General features: G+C 37.7%; 1 protein-coding gene across 3 annotated transcripts in view; it reads left to right on the forward strand.

The window, feature by feature from the left end:
- Positions 1–16,472, forward strand: part of ANO3 (anoctamin 3) — a 411,475-nt gene that overhangs the window by 351,023 nt on the left and 43,980 nt on the right. The window lies entirely within an intron of this gene.

The raw sequence follows: 16,472 nt of genomic DNA on the forward strand, positions 1-16,472 counted from the left end.
GATTCGCCCTTTGCAGGTGAGGAAACCAAAATGACTCACGCCCTGCACCTGTTACTCCGTGTGAGCCCCATGTTATTCTCCTACATCATCAACAAACCTGTCTTTCCCATAGTAGGATGCCCTTTGTGTACCAAAACCTGAATGGAGAAAACACAGTGGTGAGGGGTCTTGTCTGCAGTCCACTGAAATCAATTTTATAGAAAGTCACACTTCACACAAAGTGAATTAATGTGTATTGGCCTCCTTGAGAAAGCTGCGAAGCGTTCAGTTAGAAATAATCACCAGGATTGAGAGGGGCTTTCTTGCTGATTTTCAGGAGTTTGGGGAGTTACTAGGACCTGTGTGAGAATGGCCACATGATCCAGAGTAATCCTGAGAGTCTTCTCAACTAAGTGGTTTCCATCCCATGTTCTCTTTGCTTTTACTCTCAGTTTAGAAGCTGGAGAGTTTCACAAGTGCCCAGGTAATGCCTGATTAAATCCTGGAGTTGAATAACAACCTGGCAGGCTTCCTTCTCTTCCTTCCATGGCTTATGAAAGGGAGCGGAGTGAAACTGCACTTTCTGGGATACTCTGCACACCAGTATTTGGGGGCTGGCGCCAAGGCCCGTTGAGCTCAGTATGTCTGAGGTACACCTTTAGTTTCTGTTGTGCAAAGAGATAGCTTTCCAGCTGCTGGGAGAGAAAATGAAACTTTAGCTAACGTACAGGACCTTCAAATTGAATGTAAAGAATCTGCCCAGTTAATTGGCTTCAGGAAAGAACAAGGTAATGTGTGGTTTTAAATGTTCTGAGGTCCGAGGGCCTTTTCAGAGTATGATTAGAAATTAAGCAAACCCCTAAAAAAGTGTTTACTCAAAGGATATGTCATCTGTATCTGCACTGGTATGAAGAAAAGCAAGTTGAATTTAATCAAACAACTGGTTACTGAGCAATGGCTTCATAGAATTCAATTGGTTCTTTTCAGGTTAGTCAGTTACTAGGAAAAATTCCAACTGACAAAATATTTTTTGTCTACTTAGAGATCTGAACATGACTTGGCAGGGTTGGGTGTGCCATGCCCTTAGGGATTTTCCTAGATATGTGTATGAATATCATTACCACTTTCTGACTTGACTATGGTAATTATGGCCTCTGCCAGGCATGGAAATTACAAGGTACTATTGCTACAATTCTCTTCTTTCACTGTGTAGGAGACGAATCTTATCTCCCATAAACCCCTTTTCTGGAGACTCTACCTGTGACGTCAGACTCCCCTTCATCACTGCCCTCCTGACAACCATAACCAATTGGTTAGAAATGACCCTACAAATAAACCCTATTTATCTTCCCTGTCATGAGCACATCTGGAAATAAAGTCATAAAATAAGAAGTATTCATGCATTTAATGCCTCAGTGGTTACTTAGCCCACTTACTTGTGATCACAAATCTTTGTGAAATCACCCGAGTTGGAGTTAAAAAGTAATTTCTTGGGGCACCTGGGTGGCTCACTGGGTTAAAATTTGCCTTCAGCTCAGGTCATGATTCCAGGTACTGGGATCAAGCCCCATGTCTGGGTCTCTGCTCAGTGGAGAACATGCTTCTCCCTCTCCCTCTGCCTGCTGCCCCCACTGCTTGTGCTCCCTCTCTCCGTCAAATACATAAATAAAATCTTTAAAAAAAATAAATAAGAAGTAATTTCTTGCCAAACAAACAAACCTCAGTGAGGTACATTCCCAAGTATATACCGTGTTCTAGGTAAGATCAATCCCGTGTTGGCCCTTGTTTCTCCAAAGTAACTCAACAATAAGGGACAACTAGCTGGCAATTTAGTCAGCCAGGCTAGCTGAGATGACACATGGTACAATGCCTGGCTAACTATTTTGTACTTACCCACGATGGTACCTTTCATCGGGCCCTCTCCAATTGCTTTACACCTATCAAGTCTCATAATACTTATTGGAAGAAGCAATAATTTCTCTTTGTCTGAAATGGTGGAACTGACAACAAGTGGAGTTACCAGAACATGAAGTTACACTATTATCACTGATGGATTTGAAAATACAACCAGGATGTAACTTGGGACCATGCCTCAAGTAAAATTAAAACATTGTTCTGGATCCAAAATGGTATCCCTTGTATACAAATCCCATAGAGTCATGTGCCTGATGGTGGTGCTATATATCGGGAATTTGTTTGCCATAGATCAAAATCCATTAATAGCCGGTTCTGAGTCTAAAACATGATATAAGTTGAATTCATGTTTTATTTCCCCTCAGGAGCATGGGCACTTTAAGAAACAAATATTTGATTAATAATAAAGCAAATAAAATGGTTATATTATTTGAAGATAATTTAATGGTATTCTTCAGGAATACAATAAAATTGATAGCTGGAAAAATTCCTTATGGTTGATAACTTTTGTTTCAGTATTCTGTGAGAAGAGAAATAGATTATTCTCATGAGTGCCAACCATTGTTTAACATAGCTTATCTTTCTTCCTAAGTCACGTGGTATTATAATATGGTCATCTTTAACAATATGGTCATCATTTAACAATAACATTATAAAAAGATTAAGTGCTCCATTTTGTTGCTAAGGACGTTCTACAACAATGCCCTTTGTTAGGTACACGTTGCGACATAGCATTTGCATGAATGCAGGTGTGCATGCTTGGATGCATACCTACATAAAATGGGGAGCTAAGGAAGGTTGTAAAAACCTGATTTAATAAAACGTGATAAATCACATACAAACTTTAATTCAGCTGTAGTTCAGAGAAGCAGACAACATAACTATAACAATACATGTTGCATTCTTATCTACACATAATGTGAAGGTGTTTGCTTTGTAAATATCCTCATAAAGGATTAACATAGAGTTGTTGCTGAAACCTCTCACTATAGCAAGAAGTAACACGTATCCATGGATACCTGAACCAACTGAAAAACAGTCAAAAAGACCATTGATATCCTTAAGAGAGGTGTTTTTAATAAAAATATTAGGCTTCATGTTTAATATATGTTAAATTTTGGTATAAATTTTCTTTTTTTGTTAATAATAATGACAACTCAATCCAGATTTTAAAAAGAGCCTCATGGTCAAAGAAATTTTAAAAATTATTTTAATTTCTTATGACTAAAGTTAAAATTAATTTTAATTTCTTATGACTAGTTTTATTTTCTAATTTTTTTTGGTTAGCAGTAGGAGAAGATAAATGCTTTCAGACAAAATATAAAGGATATTATTCCGAGGTAGAAGCAATAGAAGCAGAAGTAGATTTAAAGATAAAATGAAACAACTTAAATTTCACAATAGTAAGATCTTATAGCAAGTGTATTTTAAAGGGATATGAGTTAAATATAAAAGACTAATGAAAGTTTTATTTTAAAATGTCAGTTTTTTTGTAATGTGCTGGAAATCACATCTGGGGCAAATATTTACATATATGATAAAAAAAGAAATTTTGGATGTTCTTATAAAATTATACAAAAGGATAAACAATTTTACAAAGGGATTTTAAAGCTTATACTAAAATTTTGAAGACAACTGATTCTAAATGATACTTAAGCTTCAAGTTGTTCATAGATACAGAATATTTTATTGGACATTTTTCTGTGCTAATTAGGTCCTGACACTATAGGAGTTCCCTATGCCTTTTTATCTCCCCTTCCAATTCCATCAAGGAGGGGGGAAAAAAGAGCCAGAGAATGGGAATATTGCCAAAAGGTGATGGAGACATTTTGAAAGCAAACACTGTTTTCCTCAGAGCATTACCATTGCAGACATGGTCACCCTCTGCATATGTTACCAGAATAACTTTGTTAGCATAGGATAGCCCCATAAATTTTTAGTGTGTCAGGGCTCTTCTTCTGGCTGGTACTACAGGCTCATTCTTAGAGAACAGCAAGAATGGAGGAAAGGCTCAGGCCATCAACTCACAATTTTCTTGTTGAATCCTAGCTTTGCCACTTAACTGGTTTCATAACCTTGTCTAATCACTATCTCATTTCCAGTGTGTTCTCATTTGTAAAATAGCAAAAGTGACACCTACCTTCTAGTCATCTGTGGGGAGTCAGTGAGATAAGGTAGATAAACACGTGGTAGGGCTCAATAACTATAATTATATGATAACTATAGTAATTTTTGTTTAGAGATGGTAAAAATTAAAGTTTTAGCATCAATGTGAACAGAAGTTGAGATGAGTCCAACCAAGCATGGAAACACTTATGTTAAATTACTTTGAGTTTGTGTCTATAGCTTGGCACATAGTAGTTCCTCAATAAATAATAACTGAGTGAAAAATGAAATAATTCAGTGCACCTGGTTGGCTCAGTCAGTTGGCCTTTGGCTCAATTTATGATCCCAGGGTCCTGGGATCCAGTCCCGTGTCAGGTGCCCTGCTAAGCAGGAAACCTGCTTCTCCCTCTCCCATTCCCCCTGCTTATGCTTTCTCTTTTACTCTCTGTCAAATAAATAAATAAAAATCTTTGAAAAAAAAGAAAAAGATAAATGAAATTGTTCTTCTCCAATTTTATTTTTTTTTTTCCTGACAGAGAGGCTTTCCCTAGTTATCTTTATAAAAGCTACAACCCTGCTTTCTTGACCTGTTTTAATTTACTTCCCCCACATTATTTTATCGGCAGCATTTATAGTCACTTAATGTACTTTTACATTATTTTTATTGTTTATTATTTGTTCCTGTATGAAAGAGCTCATGAAAGCAAACATTTTTGGTCTTCTTTCTTAATTGCTTCATCCAAAGAACTAGACTAATTCCTTGCACAGACTAAATGCTCACTAAGTGTATAAATGGATGAATTAATGAGTAGATACATAAACAAATAAATATAATTAACAATAATAACCCCCCAAAAGTGAGAATACTAAGTATAAGACATCTGCAAGCTCACATTTCTTCTACCTAGAATATTATTCTAATTGTTGGCTCTTTCAGGTATGAGATCAACCTTTTTTCCCACTTAAAGATATCTCTTAAGCAACTTTGTATGATTGTACATGTACCTCACTGAGCAATTTCCTACAGCTGGTAATAAGGGATAGGGGCTAGTTTATAAGAAGAGTTGATTTAACTATGAATTCATAAATCTTCTGTTATAGCAGGTGAGAGTGTAGACACTACTGCACACAAGTGTTGGTAACTGGGTAGGTGTGGTTGTGGGGTATAATTTCTCCTGAACACTTTGGTTTTTTGTTGTTGTAGTTGTTGTTTTAAAGATTTTATTTATTTATTTGACAAAGAGAGATCACAAGTAGGCAGAGATGCAGGCAGGGTGGGGAGAAAGCAGGCTCCCCACAGAGCAGAGAGCCCGATGCGGGGCTCGATCCCAGGACCCTGAGATCATGACCTGAGCCGAAAGCAGAGGCTTAACCCACTGAGCCACCCAGGTGCCCCTGAACACTTTGTTTTTAATGGTGAGGTAGAGAGCAAAATCGCACCTAAGAGTGGTAAGAGTGTATGTGCTGGTTATTAAATGAGAAAAGAGAAGGTATTACAGCATGGCACAAGTCTTCTCAAATCATTTTTTAAAACAAATCAACCCACCCAGTATACTTGTCTTTTTCTTCAATGATGTTGGTGTGCATGGGGACAGATGGACAGTAGATGGATTGTTGTTTTTAACTAGGGTCATTTTCAGACTCTAAGTTTATAACAAACAGGGATAAGAGGTAGAGATCTGAGGGTGTATGCAGGTGGTTGAATATAATGGCAGACCATTAGAATCTTAAAGAAGAAAGTGAAGGCTTCAGGAGAGGAAAGGACAGTCAAAATATTATGGGACTGAGGATTGAAAAATCTTGGTCAAAGGTCAGTGGATTGAAAATATGGGTCAAGGAGTTATTGGAATTGGAGTTTATAGGGAATGAGCTAGAAGGATAGAGCTGATAACTGGAGATTGATCAGAAGTATGCTGTGGGAGTACATGAATGAAATAGACAAGGAGAAGACAACTTTGAAGATAGAGCCAAGGCCCTAGAAAGATTATCTGTGTTTGTTGCAATTTCAAAGAATTATTTTAGAAATCATGTTGAAAATAGTTGCACTAAGCCAAGAGTTTTAATATATTAAGACAAGCTAGGGATGTGTCTCCAGGGATTGTTACATGACTTCCCCTAACACAGGTAGTAGGAAGTATGGATTGATAATGTGAGACCCAAATCTGTGAATGAGGAGGGGAAGAAATGGTCTTGAAATAGCAGTGAGGAGCAAGAAATTCACCTCCTCATCTCAGTCTCTCAACTGTTATGGGAGAAAAATCGCTATTAGCTGAGAATGCCCTAAGGAAATTGTCCCAGGTTTCAGTTAACAGGAGAAGGTGAGGGGACCTAAGTTACTGTTACGACACTGAGCACAAAAGGATAAAGTGAAAGTATCTCAAAAAGTGTTGGGAAGGAGTGGGAGATGGTCACAAAGGTCTTCTGTTTCCCTGAAACTGGAGAATCAGACTTTGAGGGTTAAGGGATAATCTTGGAAATCTTGGTCTTCTTGAGATAACTGATATGAACAGAATTAAGGAGAACAGTGAGTGAGTTATGATGGACCCAGTTGTGAGGGATAACAGGAGGAAAAGTTATGTGTGTAGGATACAGACATGGAGGCATCTTGCTAAGATGGAGAATTCTGGGCTCCCTCTAGACTCCTGCTCAGAGAAGAATTCTGAAGTAAAGCCTCTTATTCCTAACACCCAAAACAACTACTCAGACTTGCAAGTGGCAACCTGCTGGAAAATGATACTATTATCTTTAACAAGTACATGATACTCTGTTGTGCAGAAATGCCTACAAAATGCCTCCATGTCTGTATGATGGAATATACCATTATGCAAGTTTCCTTCTTTTAGAGCCTCAATTTTGTTACAAAGTGTAATCTCTCTAGATGACTACTGCTCAGTCTATCAACTATGCAATTTATTTTTATAGGGACTTAGTGAAATTACAACAAGGCATAAATATAATAAAATGGCAAAACTAGTACATGGAAAATAGAACTTACTTTGCCACCTTGAGGAAAAGGTTGATTTACTAATGCATTCTAAAAAATATATTAAAGAAGATAATCATAAAATTCAGGCATCTCTAATTTGTTTTTTTTTTCCTGTCTAGAAAGTTAGTAGAGCTAAATAATAATAAATAATAACCATGGCAGCAACAACACACAGAGTGTATTTGCTGAGTGTCCTCAGCACTGAGCCATGACCTTGTAAGGGGCAGAGTGAGGGGAGAATAAGATGCCAAGACTAGGTCTATACACTCTGACGAAGGTCCTTGATTTGTTTCTTGGCTCAGAACCCAGGGAAGAAGGAAAGGAAACTTATCCATAACCTGAAAGGGATTTTGAAATCAAGTTCACAGACAGCAAATAGCAATGACAAGTGGCTTTCGATCCATTTAGACTCTAAGCACCTTAAACACTTCGGAGAGAACAATGAAAACATGCTATGTTTAACTAAGCTGACAGTTCCTAGAAGCTCTTAGCTGTAGTATAACAAGAAAGAAATTTTTGTACGAAATCAGGACAGAATCCTTAAAGGACACTTAGGATTATTGGAAACTGTCCCTTTGAATGAGTATTTGAAGCCATTAACCCTGCCTTAGGACTCAGAGTGACCTGGGGTACACAGTCAAGTTCATTTGGGGCAGGAAAACTTTATTTCTGAACTGTAGTATCATTACCTATGAAATAGCAATAAAAAAACTGTTTCTTGTACATGGAGCTGTTGTGAGGCTTTAATGAGTAACGTGTGAAATATTTAGCAGGATGGCTGGCATATATGTGAGTGATCCATTACAACTCTTCAAGGGAAGGAGATGCACAGTTTTGGAAGCTACAAAAATATGAACAGAAAATGAAGTAAAAAATAAATAAACTGGGAAAAATCACAAGTTTACAAATTTTAAAAATCTCCAAATAAAGTCAAAATCCAGAAAAGTAACAATATTTTAATTAGCTGACTACCATATTTCTGTAATGCTTTTTGCCCCACATTTCTGTTTTATCAAATTGCCTTTTAATATAACATATAAAAATATTACAGAGAATGTATAGAAAAGCAATTCAGTCTTTCCTCTTCCTCTAACATGGTTAATTGAAAGTCTTCTTTATCGATAATTTTGAAGAGTTTATTTCAGCTTTATAATTCATTATTGGTAGTGTGCATTTTTAATGTAAATTTGAGAAAAGCTCTGGTGCATTTCACATACCAGTTGAAATTTATTTTCTTTTTGAAATTTAATTTTTAAAAATATTTTGTTTATTATTTGAGTGAGGTGGAGGAGGGTCGGAGGGAGACAACCTCAAGTAGACTCTTCACTGAGCGTGAAGCCCAATGTGGGGCTTGATCACATGACCCTTAGATCATGACCTGAGCCAAAATCAAGAGATGGATACTTAACTGACTGAGCCACCCAGATGCCCCAAGTGTTGAAATTTTAAAAATTTTCCATAGAGTAGTTTCTGGCTCTGTACTTCAGATCGTATTTCTCTTGCTTCATCAGTGCTGGACACTCTAGAACACTCTAGACATCTAGAGTCTAGAACATCTCTCTATACAATCACTGGTCTGGCTCCTGAGTCTACATATGAAGTAAAAGGAGTTTCTTCAGAAATCATTGCTATATTAAGATAGTTAATAATCACTGAACAACTTGTAGAAGTGACTGCAGACCACATTAAATATATCTTCCTCAACGCAAACTAAATGTATCCCTGACTCAACGTTCAGTTATTCCTTTTTCAAAAACACTCATGGCCAGTCTACTGCACAATGTTTGAGGAAGTCATACTGGCTGTGTGTACAAGGAGCTTTTAGACACATCAAAATTATGAATATACACAATCCAACCCTTCTTGGACTAAGTAAATATTTGCTTGAATTGTGGACCAAGAAGCATTAAGTTTGCTTCTGTCTGTCTCTGCAAACTCAGATATAGCAGTCCAGTAAAAAAAAAAAAAGTAATCTTTTTAGACAATTAAGTTATAAGCATGTATCAAAATTTTATTAGAGTTTATCTGCAAAGGAAGTCCTCTAAGAGATCAGTGCAAAGATTTCTGTCTTGGTAGAGTCAGCTATAAGAAAAGAGAGTGGTTGATAATCATTTTTAGACTCCAAACAACAACAACAAAAATGGAAAAGATTTATTTATGGTCAAAGAGCTTTCGACTGTTGATTGATGGAGCACTCAGTGGGTGAGCAGCCAACCTCCCAGAAGTTCTCAATCTCATTTAGGTCTTTTAGAAATTTGCTTAAAAAATAAAAAGAAGGAAAGAAGGAAGGAAGGGAGGAAGGGAGGGAGGGGAAAGAAAGGAAAGGAGCGGAGAGGGGAGGGGAGGGGAGGAGGGGGGAGGGGAAGGGAGGGAAAAGAAACGGAAGAAAGAAAGATTGATCGTTAAACATTTCATCTGCGGTGCTAATTTCTTCCCAGAAAGATGTTACAAATTATATAGCTTGAAAACTTCTATCCCAAACCATGTTTGGGGTGATTTTTCCTTTGGCACAGAAAAAGGTCAGCATTTGGATCTAGATTTGAATTTCAGCCAAATATCTTTCTCAAGTAACTTAACCTCTAAGAGCTCCAATTTACTTATCAACGGAATGACATTAATAACCTTGTATTTACCTGGGTTGGTTGTGGCAAAGACACTGGTTGTTTTAAAAATAGCTAGCCCAAAGTCTGGGACATTGTAAGTGTTCAATCAATGCTGGTTCTCTTCTTCCTCTTTGGGAATATGAGGCAACTCATTTTCACTTTTTTTGTATGCTCTTTATAGGAATAGATGAATATGCTCTCAAAAACAACAAGTTTTGAATTGAATTATTTACTCCAGCAGTAATTTTACAGTCTTAAATACAAAAGAAGAAAAAGGACAGTATAAATCATTTGCTAGGTTATGGACAAAAGAAAGTATGTGGAAATTGACCAAGACTGAATTTGTGAATCAGTTGAAATATAAATAAATGACAATGGCTTTATTTTTCCTGCAGGATGATATACAATATGTTTAAACCTTATAAAGTATATTTTGTATTGTATATCCCTCGTGCAGTAGAAACCCAGTAGAAACTTTGTCTATGTAAAGTTTCTTATGTATAATTAATAGAATGTTGAAAAAATGGTTATTGTAGTTTATTGTACTATTAAAATGAAATAAGCATAATTAGACCACTTACAAACTGTATCTTACTTAATTCATTCGATGTCCCTGTGAGGATGATTCTACTGTTGTCACTGTTCTCATTATGTAGACCTTCATGCAGGGCATTTGTCACACTGTTAGCAAAGCGTATAGGCAGCTTTCAAACCCAGAGCATTCCTACCCCAAACTATGTTCTTTCTCCAGCACCACATTGCCTTTCCTAGGAGTTTTTTTGAGGATCACTGTAATTTGCTCAAGAAGATAAATTTTACAATATATTTTTTAAAGATTTTATTTATTTTATTGACAGAGAGAAATCACAACTAGATGGAGAGGCAGGCAGAGAGAGAGAGAGAGAGGGAAGCAGGCTCCCTGCTGAGCAGAGAGCCCGATGCGGGACTCGATCCCAGGACCCCGAGATCATGACCTGAGCCGAAGGCAGCGGCTTAACCCACTGAGCCACCCAGGCGCCCAAATTTTACGATATTGATGAGCAAAGCAAAGCTAGTCCTTTCTTTTATAGTGACTATCATTCGCCTGTGGTGCCAAGTACCATTCCAATTAAACCGTACCCAGTTCCAGAGGGATGCTTATAAGGTGAAAAGACAAATATTTAACAATGTTTAGGGCTCTGGCCCTGGTGGTCAGAATGAAAGCAGACCTTCGTTCTGGAGCCCTTAGTTCTGGAGCACTTTGTTGGAGGCCATAATCTGTTTCAGGGGTAAACTGGAAGGTATCCTATTCTGGTGAAGGTATCCTCTCCTGGTGTAGCTTTCCTGGGAAGGTCAGACCAGTGCATGAAGGGTATGAGGCAGGTTAGGGACTCACTTATGAGTTTGCTGTTCCTTTTTTCACTCATAACTTCACAACTAGTATGACCATACCTTTGAGTATCAGCAACTAATCAGCCATAAATAGACTGTCCAAGAGAAATACCTTGGATGGAATTATCAAAATTATAATTATAGTTCCTTATCAATGGTGAGATTGGACATAACTTTTAGTTTCTTCTTTGCATTTGTGATTCATTCATTCAACAATATTTATTGAAAACTTCCTATAGAGCAGGCATTCCCGGACCCCTTGTATTTCAAAAGTGAATCAGACAAGGTGCCATTCTAGTTATTTTTGCTGCTGTTTCTACATTTATCATCCGAAAATGTTCAACAGAATTAAGGGATGTTAAGTGTATAAAGTAGTTGAGTGGTAAGATGAAGAGAAGGCCTGAGAAAAATTAATCCTGTGTCTAAAAGGTTACATTATATTTTATAAAAATATATGGCAAAAGCTGAAGTTTTTATTTGCATGGACTCTGACACCACTTCAAGTGACAGACAAGTTAACTTTGATAACTCTTGATACCAAAGAGTCTGCTCTGGTTGAGATTGTCGTGAGAATTCTCACTGGGTTTTAATATAATATCAAGCTGCTCCTATGTTGCTTCTTATTTCTAGATGAATTTTCTGAGGGGAAAAAAATCAAGACTGATTTTAGAAATCGGTGAAGAATTTCAGTACTGGGTCCAAATGTTAGGCTTCCCATGCTCTTAGAACCTAGTTATTTGTTGTTTCCTTTTTTAATTTAATATTGTTAAATATTAATATATTTAATTAATATTAAATATATGAATTGTCACTAATATATTTAATATATTAATTTATATAATTTATATATAAAATTTATTTTATAAAAATAAATATAGGGAAGAAGGAAGGGAGGAAATTGGAAGTCAGAGAGAGACTCCATGTGCTTGGACTAAGAGGAAATTTCACAAGACAAGCGAGTCTTGACAAACCAGTTACACATGTTCTTGGGTCTCCTACCGTTCAGCCCAAATGTTCAGGCTCTGTCTCTTCACATATATTGAAGCCTCTTATATTGATTAGCCTGCTTTATACTGACAGAAGGAACTCCGTTAATGACATTTTTTGTAAGGTACTAACCAGAAAAAGAAAAGAAAGAAAGGAGATAGCTTTCTCTAGGCATGGAAATGTAAAGCGTTCCACATTCGTGGCCCTCCTGCTAATTGTAGAACCTGTTTTGTGAGGTTTCTATTTCTACCTCATGTATAGTGATGTTGCAATACTGTGTGGGAAAGGCACATTATGCTCAAGGATGTTGCTGAAAATAAATCTGGGGAATGGAAGAAAGTCTTTAGTGGTACTCGGGTGTTATCTACATTGGCAGTCTCAGAAGTATTGCTCTGATAAACTTTTGTTTCATCCAGGTCTTCTTTTGAGAAGGTTTTCCATCTTTATCTCTTCTGATGAAAACAATACTTGGAATTCTTTGTGTTGTCCATATTCCGACGTATTTAACTTCATTTGTGTTCGGAACTGACCTCTTTCCCCAGCTCTGTCTTCAAGAGCCCCCACCTGCTGAAGTACAGTGAAGTCATTTTTTAAACTTTTAAAGTAGTGACAATTTTTCCACATAAAATTGAACTTGAATTCTCAAATTATAAAACAGTTATAGAATGGACTTCTTTGGTGAGGGACTATCTTTCCACTATCTCCATCGTGCATAATTTGAAAACATTTCTAATGAAAAGAGCATGTGACCAAGAGTTAGAGTTAAAATCACTCAATTCCACTCAATAATTCAGCTCAATGTAACAGTTATTAAACATGTCAGTGTGCCAAGCACTGCAAATGCTAAGGGAAAAAGGCACTCTAGAAACAACTTCAAGTGTAGGAAAAAGCAGATGTAAAGAAAAATTATAGTAAAGCACTGTAGATGCGTTGACAGATTTCTAGACAAGGCCAGTGTTACTTGCCAACCACTCTGGGCCTTTATTTCTTTAAATTTGAAATAAATAACTTGGAAAAAACTACGTATAGAATCTAACCTTTTTGAGGGACACCTGTGTGTCTCAGTCCATTAGGTATCTGACTCTTGATCTCAGCTCAAGCTGCAATGTCAGGGTCATGAGTTCAAGCCTGCCATTGGGCATGGAGCCTACCTGAAGAAGAAGGAGGAGGAGAAGGAGGGGAAAGGAAGAGGAGGAGAAAAAGAAGAAGAATCTAACCTGTTTGAGATGCATAACTTTGTGATTCTGTGACTCTGTGCCATTGACTTTGGATCACAAGGAAAAGCCATTGGAAATGAGCATGAGGAAATAAACGGAAGTTCAAGATGCAGCACATGTGTCGTTGAAGTTTAAAGTAGAGAAAAGTATGTCATTATAGTCAGAGAGGCAGGAGTAAAAAAATAAATACATTGTATGGTTGCTAAGGAACAGAAGTATGTGGTATCACCTTCAGCTTTTCCATAATATTCCTCCTACCTCCGTGACTCATGTGAAAGCTGGCTTTCCCTGGATCACAAAATGCCCTTCTCCAATGGCAGCCTCTCCTCCGACCCCAACCCCAACCCAGTTTCACAGGACCAAGGGGAAGAGTTGAAAAACTGTACACAGGAAGCCTTTTTGTACTTCTTATACTTTGTAGGAAATAAAAGTGCTCCGGAATCCATTTCCACAATCATTGGTAACACTTTGGTAAATATTCTTTGGGGCATTATATATATATAAAACTATCATATATCAGGTTCATCCAGTTACTTATCGTATATACACAATATATAAACATCTATACTGTATATATAACATATGCTATAAATTTCTATAAATTCATCTACATCTGTATTTATAGTGACACATCCTTCTAAGTGAAATGGCTTTATACATGTTCATTTTTAAGGCATTTTCACTTTTCATTAAAGCAATTCAATATGCTCCCCGTCCTCTTCATCATCTCATGGTCTCTGTCACCCTGCTCATTCTGAGTGATCGTTTCTAAGTCTTTTCACATAGTTCATGCCAAACGTTTCACCACCAATTACAATAAAATGATTTTCACAGCTTGTAATATACTTTTTTTTTAAAGTCACTGATTCATGGAGTCCTTCAAAGATGCCTGTTTCTGGGGCGCCTGGGTGGCTCAGTTGGTTGGACGATTGCCTTCAGTTCATGTCATGATCCTGGATCATGCCTGGGATCGAGTCCCGCATCGGGCTCCCAGCTCCATGGGGAGTCTGCTTCTCCCTCTGACTTCTCCTCGCTCATGCTCTCTCTGACTGTCTCTCTCTCAAATTAAAAAAAAAAAAAAAAAAAGATGCCTGTTTCTTCTTGAATTCCTATTGCCATTCTTCACTCCTGAACAGGATGCCAGCTCAAGCCCTTTCCTCATCCTTTTCTATCAGGAAAGGGCTCAGGTTCAGAGAATGCTTCTGGAAGAACAAAATCACCAAACTGAGGCATTAAAGCATTTAGCCTCTCCAGCTTACATTTCTGTCATTTGGAGCCTACTCTTTAGTCTAGGGGGCAAAATGTGAGCCAGTGGGACAAATCTTGTTGATGACTCAGGGCAGTGTGGTGGTTTATTTGATTGTGTTTTATTGGAATTTAAATGTGTTTAAATGGGCAAAGCACTTAGTAGTCTTGAGTTAAGGCTCAGCCTTTCTTACTGTATTTATATTTGGCCACACGTCTATCTACCTACCTGAGATGATCCTGAGGCCACTTCCACTGTGTGCTTCTGCTTTGCCCTTTTTCTCAGGTCTTGGCATATGTCAAATGCTTTCTTCTTTCCAGGGCAACTTGATATATTTGTGTCAGGCTACTGTGCAAGCCTCCATCTTCTTTTTTTTGTTGTTAAGATTTTATTTATTTATTTGACAGGCAAAGATCACAAGTAGGCAAAGAGGCAGGTGGGGAGGGTGGGGAAGCAGGCTCCTTACTGACAGAGAGCCTGATGCGGGGCTCAATCCCAGGACCCTGGGATTATGACCTGAGCCGAAGTGGTAGTGGCTTTAACCCACTGAGCCACCCAGGCACCCCAAGCCACCCAGGCACCCCCTTAAGCCTCCTTAATGCTCAGCCAACACTTCAAATTCTAGTCTAAACTCCTGAGTTCATACTTTGGGTTTGCAACTCCCCAGAAACTGGCGGTGTAGTGAGATACGGTCTTCCCAGCCTCCCACTTCCTTTTCAGGCCCTCACTGCAAGCTCAGAGCCTCCTGCTGTAAACGTGGGGGAAACGACTGGCTTGTCATAATGATCAAGCCCACTGATCTTGTTAATCACTTGGTATTTTAAAAATTACTTACTTTCTAAAATCTGGCCTTTAAGGAATAATTTACATATGGTGAAATCTACAGATTTGAAATGACAGGGACACTTGGGTGGCTTACTCGGTTCAATGTCTACCTTCAGCTCCGGTCATGATCTCAGGGTGATCTGGCTTGCATCTGGCTCCTTGCTCAGTGAGGAGTCTGCTTCTTCCTCTCCCTCTGTTTGCTCGCTCTCTCTCTCTCTCTCTCTGTCAAATAAATAAATTAAATCTTCGGGAAAAAAAAGAAAATGACATAAATTTATATAGTCACTTCTCCTGTTAAAATATGGAATATTTTCATCATCTCTATTGGTTTCCACATTCCTCCTGCCAGTCATCACAGTCCAGAAGCGATGACTATTCTAATTTTCAAAGTGAACTACTTTTATTATTAATTTTGTTTTTATTAAATTTACTAGGGTTTAGTTAAGTGGTACTTTCCGTCCTTCTTTGGTGTTTGGCATACTGATAAATTAATTTTTTTTTTCTTTTTAGAGGGGAAGAGTGGTGGATAAGGGCAGAGGGAGAGGGAGACAGAGAATCCCAAGCAGGCTCCAAGCTCAGCACAAAACCCAACACAGGGCTCTGTCTCACAGCCCTGAGATCATGACCTGAGCTGAAATCAAGAGTCAGTCCCCTAACTGACTAAGCCACTCAGGCACCCCAGCATGCTGATAAATTACTCTTCATACCCTCTTTCTAATTAAAACTTCCTTAGAGAATATTGATTCACTTGAGAGTTTAAATGATCTGTGAATAAAGTAAATATATCTTAAACTGAGAATGGATTTTTAACACAAAGTGTAGTTTATTATTGATATTCAAAGTCAAAACATTTGTGGAAGTTAAAATTATACCAAAGCTAGTTTTCAGGCTCACACAAGCAAGATTACCTTTATTTCTTAGATTTTCTAGGAGCCGCTTCTAGACAAAGTTTATGCCAGAAAGATAAATTAAGAAATGACTATGTGACACATTTCAACTTTAAACCTTGACTGAGATCAGTGATAATTAGAATTTTGTTGCATACTCTGTGTCATGTACTGACTGAAAGACTTTAAGTCCCAGGCTTATAATTACTGCATGTTATAGTTGTTATATGACACAATGCTTTTTTTCTTCTTCAGTTTTCTTTTCATAATAAATTATTTCTCTGTGTCTCTCCCATATAGTTCCCCTACATCCCACTTGTTTTTTAAGTTCTAGATCTCCCTCTTGGTAAC

Source organism: Mustela erminea, chromosome 9 (genome assembly GCF_009829155.1).
Source record: "Mustela erminea isolate mMusErm1 chromosome 9, mMusErm1.Pri, whole genome shotgun sequence".
Taxonomy (NCBI): domain Eukaryota; kingdom Metazoa; phylum Chordata; class Mammalia; order Carnivora; family Mustelidae; genus Mustela; species Mustela erminea.